Source organism: Gossypium arboreum, chromosome 9 (genome assembly GCF_025698485.1).
Source record: "Gossypium arboreum isolate Shixiya-1 chromosome 9, ASM2569848v2, whole genome shotgun sequence".
NCBI classification, from domain to species: Eukaryota; Viridiplantae; Streptophyta; class Magnoliopsida; order Malvales; family Malvaceae; genus Gossypium; species Gossypium arboreum.
The window spans coordinates 85,503,801-85,515,754 of record NC_069078.1 but is presented as its reverse complement, the minus strand read 5'-3'; the positions used below and the strand labels follow the sequence as shown (position 1 = coordinate 85,515,754).

General features: G+C 35.2%; 1 long non-coding RNA gene across 1 annotated transcript; it reads right to left on the bottom strand.

The window, feature by feature from the left end:
- Positions 1–6,782: 6,782 nt before the first annotated feature.
- Positions 6,783–9,218, bottom strand: LOC128280836 (uncharacterized). Its single transcript, XR_008271019.1, has 3 exons — positions 8,765–9,218; positions 8,213–8,296; positions 6,783–6,849 (listed from the first exon to the last, which is right to left on the bottom strand). It is a non-coding gene; the product is annotated as an uncharacterized LOC128280836 (long non-coding RNA).
- Between the last annotated feature and the right edge of the window lie 2,736 nt (positions 9,219–11,954).

Here is an 11,954-nt window from a genome sequence, read left to right as displayed (position 1 = left end):
AGAGAAAATGATAGCTTTTTCTTTTTTTTTTTTTTTTATTTGTTAATAATAAAACTATTTTGTCTAATTTTGACTTTTCAACTATTTTGTCTCCCATGGCCGGCCATCACACTTTCAATGGCCTAATTTCACTTTAAAGACCCCCAATTTAAGATACAAGGCAATTTAACACCTTTAGGTATTAAAACACAACTTTTACTTTTTACGCGATTTAGTCCTTTTTCGAAATTGGACTAGAAATCGCTAAAATTAATATACCAAAATTAACATGCACTTATAAAATCATATTATAACACATAAAATAATACTAAAATAATTTTCTCTGGCCTCGGAATAGTGGTCCCGAAACCACTGTTCCGACTAGGCCCAAAATCGGGCTGTTACATTTCTTCCCCCCTTTAGGGATTTTCGTCCCCGAAAATCTTACCAGAAAAAGTTGTTCTCTACTTTCACGAGTCACTTATATCTTTTTCTCACAACTTACAAAACAACTCCGCACAAGCTCATACTCAAGATTTCCTATAGCTTTTCCATAGTTGAGGTATAAACCTCGGAGCTCAATTTGAAACATTGGAGACTGACATTCTTGGAACTATAAGCTCAGAAACATACAACTTAGTCACATCTGTTGAATAATATATCTGTACATACTAAAATAATCATGCAGACTTCCATCATCAATCTTTCACAATTCAAATTGCATCTCTCATTTTTCCTGGAAATGAGAGACATCCCGATACGAAATTCATAACAATCCTTTCTCATTTTCTTCCCACTGTCATCACTGACAATAATAATCTCGAATACATTTGATATTCGGCTTTACCCTATAGACAATTCGACATCCTTTGAACGAATAGACAAGATACTGCTGTGAACTCTGTACTCAATTCTCTATATACCCAGAGTTTCTCAGTACTGAAATCTTACTTTGAATTAATAGTAATAGAAACCAGAAATCAAATCCTCCCTGCAATTCCAAATTAAAAGTCGAATCATGCTGTACTTGTTTAATTTACCACTTATAGCCACATTTCTATACTCGATCATCAACTGCTTAGAAACTTTACTAACTGAATCAAATGATTCCAACTTCATAGATGTGGTCTTTTATTAATCAGATAACTATACTTATAACATCTCTAACAAGAGAAATCTAACTAATATGTTTCCATAACATACTTTCAAGAATAAAACCCATCATTTCGATCAGACGACTACTTACCAAAGAACACATAACGGTATTCTTGAACCGAGAATAAACTTAAATGCACATAACTCGATTTACTTTTGCGAATAACCATTCTTTACCCTGTGAATTTTAAAGAAATCTCGACACCGAAATCCCCACACTTCTATGGTCGAGCCGAAGCTTAATCATAACAGATTCTAATATCGCAAGTCAAAGATTACTCGTAAAGATAAACCAAGCTTGATAATTCTCAAACAAGAACGATAGAAAAGCCAATATAAGAAATTCCAAGATATAAAGATTATACCGAAATCGAGAATATAATCCGTAAGAAAATAATAAAGATGATCCGAAAAATCCTCGAGAAAACCGTAGGAAACTCACATCAGTATGCTCTAGAATTTCTCATAATAGAGATAATATAATTCTCGCATATATAAACCATAATCAATAGAACATCGAATAATCTTACATAGATTTTACCGTCAACTTCATTCCAATATATCGAATAGAAATCAAGAGATGGGGAAATGTAGATCATAACTAATCTGGACCAATAGAACTTTTCATCTAATATCACAGTCTCCAGCATCCTCACATAATAGAATTCCCACTCGAACGGGATAACCATACGTATTCCCCAGAATAGAGGAAAACATAGAATACTCAGAAGAGAAAGATAGCCATCACTTTTGTTTAATTGAAATCGTCCTACTCAGACATCTGTGCAAGTCCGACATTATTTCTCTAACTAATTCTGTCTTCACTAATCTCATACTATTCCATTTTTGTACTCTTCAGTTTCACTTTTGCAAACTTATGCAACATATTTTCGAGAATCTCATCGTATAAATCTATTTCGTAAGGGGCTAAGATTGTAAAGCCTCTAAACTTTTGACTTTCAAGCAAATACATATTCAACAACAAAGATAGCTTTACGCATATTGATTCAAACATTTCAAATTTCCAACTTGTTATAAACACATTTTCACATATCTCAAGAATACATGTAACTTTATTTCATGCGAATATTAGCTAAATATAAGTGAATTTATCATAACTCAAACTTTCATTTCCTTTTCTCAAATTACCCTTAATGTTTTATCAAATTCCATATTTAGTCTTAATCACTTGCCAATATTTATCAAATTGGAGAACGTCTTATGGTTTTGAGTACATCGCTACTTGATGCCATAGTTCAACTATGGTCTAGTACTAGCTCTCATCCATCTCGTGTCGATGCCGTGTCCTGCATGTGTCTTACATCGACACATGTAACCGTCTTGACGCATGTCCTGCACATGTCTTACACTAGCACATCTCGTAGTCGACGATGTCCCGGACATGTCGACACGGCTATCATCTCGAGGTCGATGCATGTCCCTGACATGTCTTACACTAGCCCTCGCCTCAATGCCGATGCCATGTCTCATACATGGTCTTACACTCGCACACAAATCTCATGTATTGCCATGGTCCAACCATAGTCTTTTCCGTCAATTCATTAGTGAACGATCGTACTCATTCCCTGCGTTCCACCCAATTTGATCTTTCATTACAACTTTCATGCTATTGTGACATTTATGATTCTGTAACTGAGATTATAAAGCATAACATTATTGCATATTGACTTCATCAATCTAGACATAAATGTCAACCTCATGTATATACTGATTATTAGTCATGCAATAAAAGCATTCATACATACATTCTGTCATTTCAAGCAAATTTCTTTCTTTTCCTAAACACTTGGCCAAATCAAGTTGGACATTTAACATCGTATGAATACTAACATGCATAAAAGCGCTTTTCACAACTTAACTGTGTTTTACTCCACTATTTCACATACTTTATCTCAAGAGTATCACATAATGAAAACTAGTTCTTATAAAAAATGTAACGGCCTAATTTTCAGTGGTGTCGGAAATAGTGATTTGAGATCACTAAATTCGACAAATAAGATTGAACAAGATAGTAATTTAATATTTATGAGTCAAGTCAGAATTTAGAAGAATTTGTGAAATGGCGAAATTAGTGAATTAAAAGAATTTATTAGGTCAAACGGGTCAAAAATGAGGTATCGAGACCTCAAAGTTGAAAATCGAGCTATAAATATTTTTATAAATATTTATGGAGTGTCATTGAGTTAGTATTAAAGTTTAGTTAGAAAATTTTAACGCTTGGATGGCTAATTAATTAAAAGGACTAAATTGAAAATAGCACAAAATTTGTTAAATTGTGAGTAAATAGCTTAAGTATTTAAAAAGATGGATTTAAAGAGCAATTAGACCCAAAGGTTAATGGCTGGACGGTTTGGGTATGAAATAAGCAAGAAAACAATGTGAACAAGGGGCAAAATTGGAAATAGATAAAAGTTAATAGTTAAATAATGATATAATTGAAAAATCTAGACATTTCTTCATATTTTCTCAGCCAAAACGCCATAGAAGGTCTGGAGAAAGCTGGTTTTTCATATTTTTACATCATGTGAGTTTAATTCTTGCTTTTTCTTGATAATTTTTATGTTTTATGACTTTTACAATTAGGTCCACTTGTAGAATTCATTAGTTTTTGATTTTATGGGTGAAATTGGAAGTTACCCTGGATGGATAAGGAATTTTATGATGAATTATTATGAAATTTAAGTTCTAATTCCATATTAAGGTGGTTTTATTAAGTGATTTTGATAGGAAATGATATTTAGGACCTAATTGTGAAAAAGTTGTGAATTGAAGGTTGCTGTTGAAATTCAGAATATAAAAGGTTTTGAAATAGTTTATAATGATAAAATAAAGTGTTAATTGAGAAAAATTAGTTCAATTGATGGGTGAATTGAGCAGGACTAAATTGTGAAAACTGTAAATTTTGGGGTAAAAGTGCAATTTCGAAATTTGAACAGCATAAATTGTGAAGTGAAATAGAAATCAAATAAATGCTAATGAGTAGAAATATTTTATATTATAGATCAAGAATCCAAAGAAGAACGAGGAAAAGAAAAAGTTGCGAATAGTCCCTAAATTTCAATATCTTCTACAAATTAGCCGGTAAGTTCATATGGTTGTATTTAGATGTTTATTTGTGAATGATTGAAGTTTATAATGTGTTATTATATACGAATTTGTTGTGGGATTGTGTAGATTTTGTTAATGAAAGAATAAATGTGGAAATGCAAATTAGGAAAACGCAGGATTGAGTAATGCTCAGTATCGTGACGTGTGGTGAATTGATTTGGATAAGACCATGGTTGTTCCATGGCAAAGTGTGAAATGTAGGTATGGTATCATCCATACTTGAGTTGTGAAATGTAGGTATGGTATTATCCATACTTGAAATGTGAAATGTAGGTATGGTATTATCAAATCCATACTTGAGTTAAGAAATGTAGGTATGGCATTTCCCATACCGAGTTGAAAATGTAGGTATGGTATTTCAATGAGGAAAACCATACTGAGTTGTGAATCGTGGCATTGAGCAACGACGTACTCAATTTCGTAAGCCGCTTCCTAATTTGATTATAAGAAATAAAAGAGAAGTGATCCAAATGAAAGAGATTGAGTAGTTGTTACTGTTGAGCTCAACTATGTGAATTATTATAACAATGGTTGTGAATCGCAGGAAACTTTAGTAAAATGTTTTGGTATTGTTTGGAAATATTATGTTTGGTAAGCATTACTTTTAACCTATGAACTTACTAAGCTTCAATAAGCTTACTTGTGTGTGTTTAATATTTTTATGTAGATTGACTTGAAGTGAAGTGGGTAGATCGGATCAACACAACAAAGCACACTATCCAGATCAATTCCGGTAGCTTTTGTTTTATGTTTGAAGATTTATATGGCATGTATAGAGTTTGAATGAATTGAAGTAAAGATGTTATAAACTAGTTAACAATAGTTGTACTAAAACAGTTTTTGGTAAGTAGCAGTAGTTTGACTTTGAAAAATCACTAAAAATAGTAGAAATGGAATTAAATAATGAATAAATTATGGAATCGAATCTTGATGAGTCTATTTTCATATGGAAGAAGCAAAACAGGTATATGAGCTATATTTTATGAGATGTTTAAATTTTTGTGAAACAGGGCCAGAGCGATTTCTGGATCCCCTGTTTTGACTTTGGAAATTCACCATAAAATTTACAAAGATAATTATAAGTCATACTTTATATGTACAGATTCCTTATTGAGTCTAGTTTTATTAGAGACAAACGGCATAGTCATTGAAACTCTGTACAGAGAGATATCTGATTGGTAATACACAAAGGTCAGAGCAGCCGAACCCTGAAACAGGGGAGACTTCAACTAATAAACTGTACTAATTGGCCCAACCAAAAATTCTAGAAAAAAATTAGTAAGTAGATATATGAGTCTAGATTTGGGGAAAATTTACGGATTTGGATTTCGAGTTTTGTAACTCGAGATATGATTTTTTTTGCATCTGTAACGCAGTTGGACAGCTTGTCTGGAAAGTGTGATATAAATTGTTTGAATTTGTTTAAGTGCTCAAATAAGTTTAGTAATGCCTCGTGCTCGACTCCGGCGACGGTCTCGGGTAAAGGGGGCGTTACAAAAAAAATCATGGATTTCTTTTCATACCTTTCCAAATTTTCAGCATATCATAAGCATGATTCAATAATCTCAACTTTACTCTTATCTCTATCAAGATTTGCTCGGTTGGAACTCATTCCTGTCTTAATCAACAGTTTTGTTAGGGTCGAGAGATATCACACTATCACGAGTAATACTATGGCATGTATAACTAGACTCTCTTACGCTAGGTTAGTCCGAGAACCGACTAAACCATGCTCTGATACCACTAAATGTAACACCCCTCGCCCGCATCCGACGCCCGGACGGGGTTCGAGGTGCTACCTGACTTTTACTGACACTTTCATACTAAACAGGGCCATGAAATCTCAAATAATTAAAAACTTTTCTTTTCACATGCAATCTGTCCCTTATACGAGCTTACGAGGCCCAATACTTGCATTCGGGGCGATTCGGGACCCAATCGAGAACTCATGAAAAACTTAGAAAAATCTCGCATGCGCTAAGGCTTCACACGCCCATGTGCTCAGCCGTGGCCGTAAATAGGCTAATTATCAAGCCTTTTGTCACTCTCACACCACATGCATAGATACATACTTATCCAATAACATATAACGTGGCATAAATGAGCTCTTAAACATCTACAAACATGTTATGCTCAAGTTATTTTCTTATACAATAAATATTATAGAATTTGCCCATATCATTACCACATACTAGACATAACTATCATTACATCACAAACCATTCATGAAGCATTATTAACTATTTACCAATCACTTAATCCTGCATTAGTTACTAGCTCATCAATGAATCTCAATTCAATCTCTAGGCATACATGTTGTAAGCCACATCACAAGAGATAATAACATACATGCATAAGAATAATCATATGGGCCCATAATGTCATTAGCCGACATAGGCCAATTTACATGACTAATACTACCTTAATAACAAGCCAATGCCTTTGGCTAAATCATAATATTACATACTCACATTAAAACCCTATACATGCCATAGACTCAATCACTTGAGTTTACTTATCGATAACGTTAACTCGATAGGGTGATAATATCTCTGACAGCCTCCAACCCGAGCTAACCTGGAAACTCTAGAAAACATGGGAAAGAAGGGGGGTAAGCTTTCGCTTAGTAAGTTCATATGAAAACAATAAGCAACTCATTAACTTGTTTTATCAATGTTTATAACATATTCTCAAGTTTACTACAAGCTGTCTTCCTGAGTAAAAGTCACTAAATTATTTATATCTGGAGCTACGAAACTCCGAATTAAGTTCCGTTAATTTTCCCTGAAACTAGACTTATTTTTCTTTCTTCCATAAAATTTCCAGAATTTTGGTTAAGCCAAATAGTACAGTTTATTAGTTAAAGTCTCCCCTGTTTCAGGGTATGACCACTCTGACCCCTATGCACTACAAACCGAATTTCTCCCTGTACAAAATTCCAACGACTATGCCATTTATTTCCCATAAAAATAGACTCAATAAGGAATCCATTCATGTAAGGTATAGCTCTTAATAATTTTTTTACAATTTTTGGTGAATTTCTAAAGTTAGAACAGGGATCTCGAATTCATTCAGACCCTGTTTCACAAGAATTCAAATATCAAACAATATGGAATTCTTTTCTTCCTCTGTTTCTTTCATGTGAAAATAGACTCATTAAGCTTTAATCCCATATTTTATTCTGCCTCTAACTCATTTTCCACTATTTTTAGTGTATTTTCAAAGTTACACTACTGCAGTAACTCAAATCTGTCAAGGCTAAATTACTCATTCATGATCTTACCACCTTATCGTTGTTGTATCTATTTTCAACCCGAGGGTTAAGTACATACCTGTCCAAAATATCCATTTCACAATACTTACCAATACGTCACCTACATCTTAAGTGTTCTTCCATTCCACTAGAAATTTTACCCGTTGAACACATCGGAATATAACTCGGATACATGGATAATTTGCACATAAGTGCCATATTTGTAGCCAAGCTACCATGTAACCCGCCCATAAGTGAACTCGGACTCAACTCAATGAGCTCGGGCGTCAGATCCGTAAGTGAACTCGGACTCAACTCAACGAGTTCGGATGCCTAGTTACATCTCACGAACTCGGACTCAACTCAACGAGTTCGGACATTCCACATCCATAAGTGAACTCGGACTCAACTCAACGAGTTCGGATGCTCAACCATTCTAGTGACATGTCACTTGTATCCTAATCTATTCCTAAGGTTCAAACGGGATTTTCCTCGAACACGCCTCCTTGCTATCTTCCGTAAAATACCAAACCAATACTCGGTAGCACTTTATATTTAACAAATAATACACTTAATTTGCATTTTATTCAAAATAACCACAAAGCATATATTTCATAATAAAATTCAGCATAACATATAATTAACATCAATAACTTAAAATAACCATTATGCTACATTATTTACACATGAACTTACCTCGATACCACAAATGTGAAAAGGACGTACTCGTCCATAAATCGATTTCTTTCCGTTCTAGGTCCAAGTCTCAATTTTCATCATCTATAACATCACATTTAGCCTACCAATCAGTCATAATATTCATATGGGTCTAAAAATCATATTTTTACAAATTTTCATTTTGACCCCTAAACTTTTGCATATTTGCACTTTTGCCCCAATGCTCGTAAATTAATTTTTATCACATTTATTTACTCCTTGAGTCTAGATGAACCATTTTCATAACTATAGCAACTCATAATTTCAACTATTTTACACATTTACAACTTATTTTACAACTTAGCAATTTACCCCTTTTTAAGGTATTTTCATGCAATTTCTTTCACAAAAGTTGTTTATTAGACAACTAGGACTCATAATCTTCCATAAAAACACAGCAAACAACACATTTACTCTCATGGTAAAACCCTAGACTCTTCATCATTTTGCAAAATAATCCTCTTATGAAAGCTTATGCTTTGGGGTTCCAAAAATACAAAATCATCAAGGAAAGACATTAAAATGACTTACAAGCAAGGGAAATATGTTGCTGAAATTTTCCAGCTTCAAAACCCTTTCTTTGCTGCATATTTCGGTGAAGGGGAAGAGAAAAATGATAGCTTTTTCTTTTTCTTTTTTTTTATTTGTTAATAATAAAACTATTTTGTCTAATTTTGACTTTTCAACTATTTTGTCTCCCATGGCCGGCCATCACACTTTCAATGGCCTAATTTCACTTTAAAGACCCCCAATTTAAGATACAAGGCAATTTAACACCTTTAGGTATTAAAACACAACTTTTACTTTTTACGCGATTTAGTCCTTTTTCGAAATTGGACTAGAAATCGCTAAAATTAATATACCAAAATTAACATGCACTTATAAAATCATATTATAACACATAAAATAATACTAAAATAATTTTCTCTGGCCTCGGAATAGTGGTCCCGAAACCACTGTTCCGACTAGGCCCAAAATCGGGCTGTTACAACAAGTGTTTCGAAATATCATCTTAAGATGGATTCAGATATGTTAGCTACCTTAATACTACCAAAGGTGAAGGCAGATCCTAAAACTTCAGTGCCGGTCTTAATTGCCAATATTCGTAGCCAATTGAGGTACATGCCCTCTTACCGCAAAGCTTGGATAGCTAAGCAGAAGGCGTTGGAAAGATGCATGGTAGGTGGGACGCTTCATATAATGATATGTGGCAGTGGTGTAAGGTGCAGGAGAGATATGTCCCAGGTTGCGTAACAGACCTTAAAACGGAACCTACGTACTACAACAACCAATTACTCCGTGGATGCCAAGTATTTAAGCATCTATTCTGGAGCTTTAAGCAATACCGAAATGCATTTCTATATTGCAAGCCATTGGTACAAATTGACGGTATCTTTATATACGGTAGATATACCCATTGGCTATTGGTAACTTGAGCTCGACAGGGACACGCCCGTGTGCAATTACTTCAGGTCATGGTCAAGCCTGTTAAATAGGCACGACCGTGTGGTCCACTAGTGTGAGTCGGGCTTCGATTCTGCCAAATTGACACGGCCGTGTGGTATGCCCATGTGAGGAGGTCCAGGCTGTGTTGATTTCGTACATTGGCTAATTTTCTCCGTTTTTTGCCCGTTTCTCATTTCTTTCGCTCTCCTATACTCACCTAAGTATAAAACATGAAATTAAAGTATTAGGAGCATCGAATTCACCAATTCTAAGGAAAAATCATCCATAAAATGTGTTAAACATGAGGTAAAAATATGTATAAATTACGGTTTATCAACTGTGATACAAGATGGCAGTGGGAGAATGCTTAAAATTGCGTTTGGAATAACACCGGGGAGTCAGCTGATAACTGAGATTTCTTTCTTTCTAGGTTAATGAGGCATGTCTGCCCCCAACCTAATATCTGAGTCATATCAGATCGGGGCACCGAAATACTAGCCGCAATTGAGCGACAGTGAAGCCTGTGGCATCGTACACACCATCGGTATTGCTTAAGGCATATTGCATTTAACTACTACGGGCAATTTTGATTTATAAGTGAAAAACGAAAAATGACCAATATGGGTATTTAATATCTATTAATATAATTTCGTTTGTAATATTGAATTTATTTTAAATGAAAAAATGGCATGTAATTTTCGCTATCAACTTATATTGGCAGGGTATGAGATAAGTAAGGACCGTTTTCATGAGATGTTAACGGTTTTGCGTTTAGTTAACGAAGAAGGCGCAGACTACCTCTGTAACATACCTTTCGAACAATGGACACAAGCATACGATGGTGGCCTATGATATGGTTATATGACCTCAAACCTGGCTGAATGCATAAATTCTGTTCTAAAAGAAACACGCTATTTGCCGATAACATTGGTTATTCAAGAGACATATTTTCGTTTAGCGACACTATTTCTGAAGCGAGCTGCAGGTTATAAAGGCCAAATACAAAGATGTCATGTATGGTGCGCAAAGGTATTGCAAGAAATTAATAAGGCGAAGGCGCGGGCAAACACCATGCACACAGTCTGTCATGATCGAGACAACCTATGGTTTTGTGTGATGGAGTTTGATAGACAGCACGAAGGTATTATTGGCGGGTAATATTGTGTACACTTGAGAAATAGGACTTGCAACTGTGGAAGGTTTGACGCACTTCGTTATCCATGTGCTCGTGTAATTGCAGCTTGTCAGAATCTCCGTCTAGATCCCATGAGCTACATCGAAAAAATGTACAAACTAGAAACCATGTACAACGTGTAGAGAAATGTATTCCCACCTGTCCCAGATGAACGTAAGTGGCTGCTTGTATCGCTTGCTCCGTTTAATCTGTTACAGGATAGAGAATTGCGTCGCAAACCAAACAGTCGACCTTGCTCGACTAGAATATGTACCAATATGGATATTCAAAAAACAACCAATCAACAGAAGTTGTGCAGATGGTGTAAGAACCCAGGCCATACAAGTAGATCATGTCCAAATCAAAATAGTTGATAGTTGTCATAAAAAACTATGTTGTATTATTTATATTTTATTAAATAAAACTATGTTGTATTACAATTGTCTTATTCAGAAGTACTTTTATTTTATTAAATAAAAAATATAAAAAAGTTTGTACAAATATATTAAAAAAATCAATATCCGTGGCAATCGGAATCAGTGCCACATGGAGGTCGTCGACGGGTCCGTGCTGGATTCCTCCTTGGATCAGCTTCTGGCGGGGGTTGTGGTTTCTCCGACAGGGGATCTGGTTGTGGGTGTTGGGAGGGTAACCCATATTAATAGAATAATGACTGCGGCGGTGTTTGCATCACCCATGGCGGAGGTGTTTGAATCCCGTAAGGTGATGGGGATTGGTAAAAAGAAAAGCTCTCTGATATCGCCTCGTACGATTTCTCATGCAATGGCGGCCTATAGATCGGCGGTTGACTCGGAGTAATCGAGAACGGAAATGAACCAGGCCATGAATTCCAACCTGCCATAGGACTAGGAAAAAGAAACATATAAGGGTTAGGATACATATAAGGGATATGATACACACCTAGCATAATCTGAAAAGGCTTTGATATGGGTGTCGTCGGTTGAACTGTTGGGCTTGGTGATTGTGTGGGCGCTGTTGATGGGCCTGCGTCGTCGTCCCTTCTTTTTGGATTTAAAGGGCCTCGTCATTCCCTTTGGGCACGAATTTATTATCGCCTCTCCTCTTCCGACAATAAATATA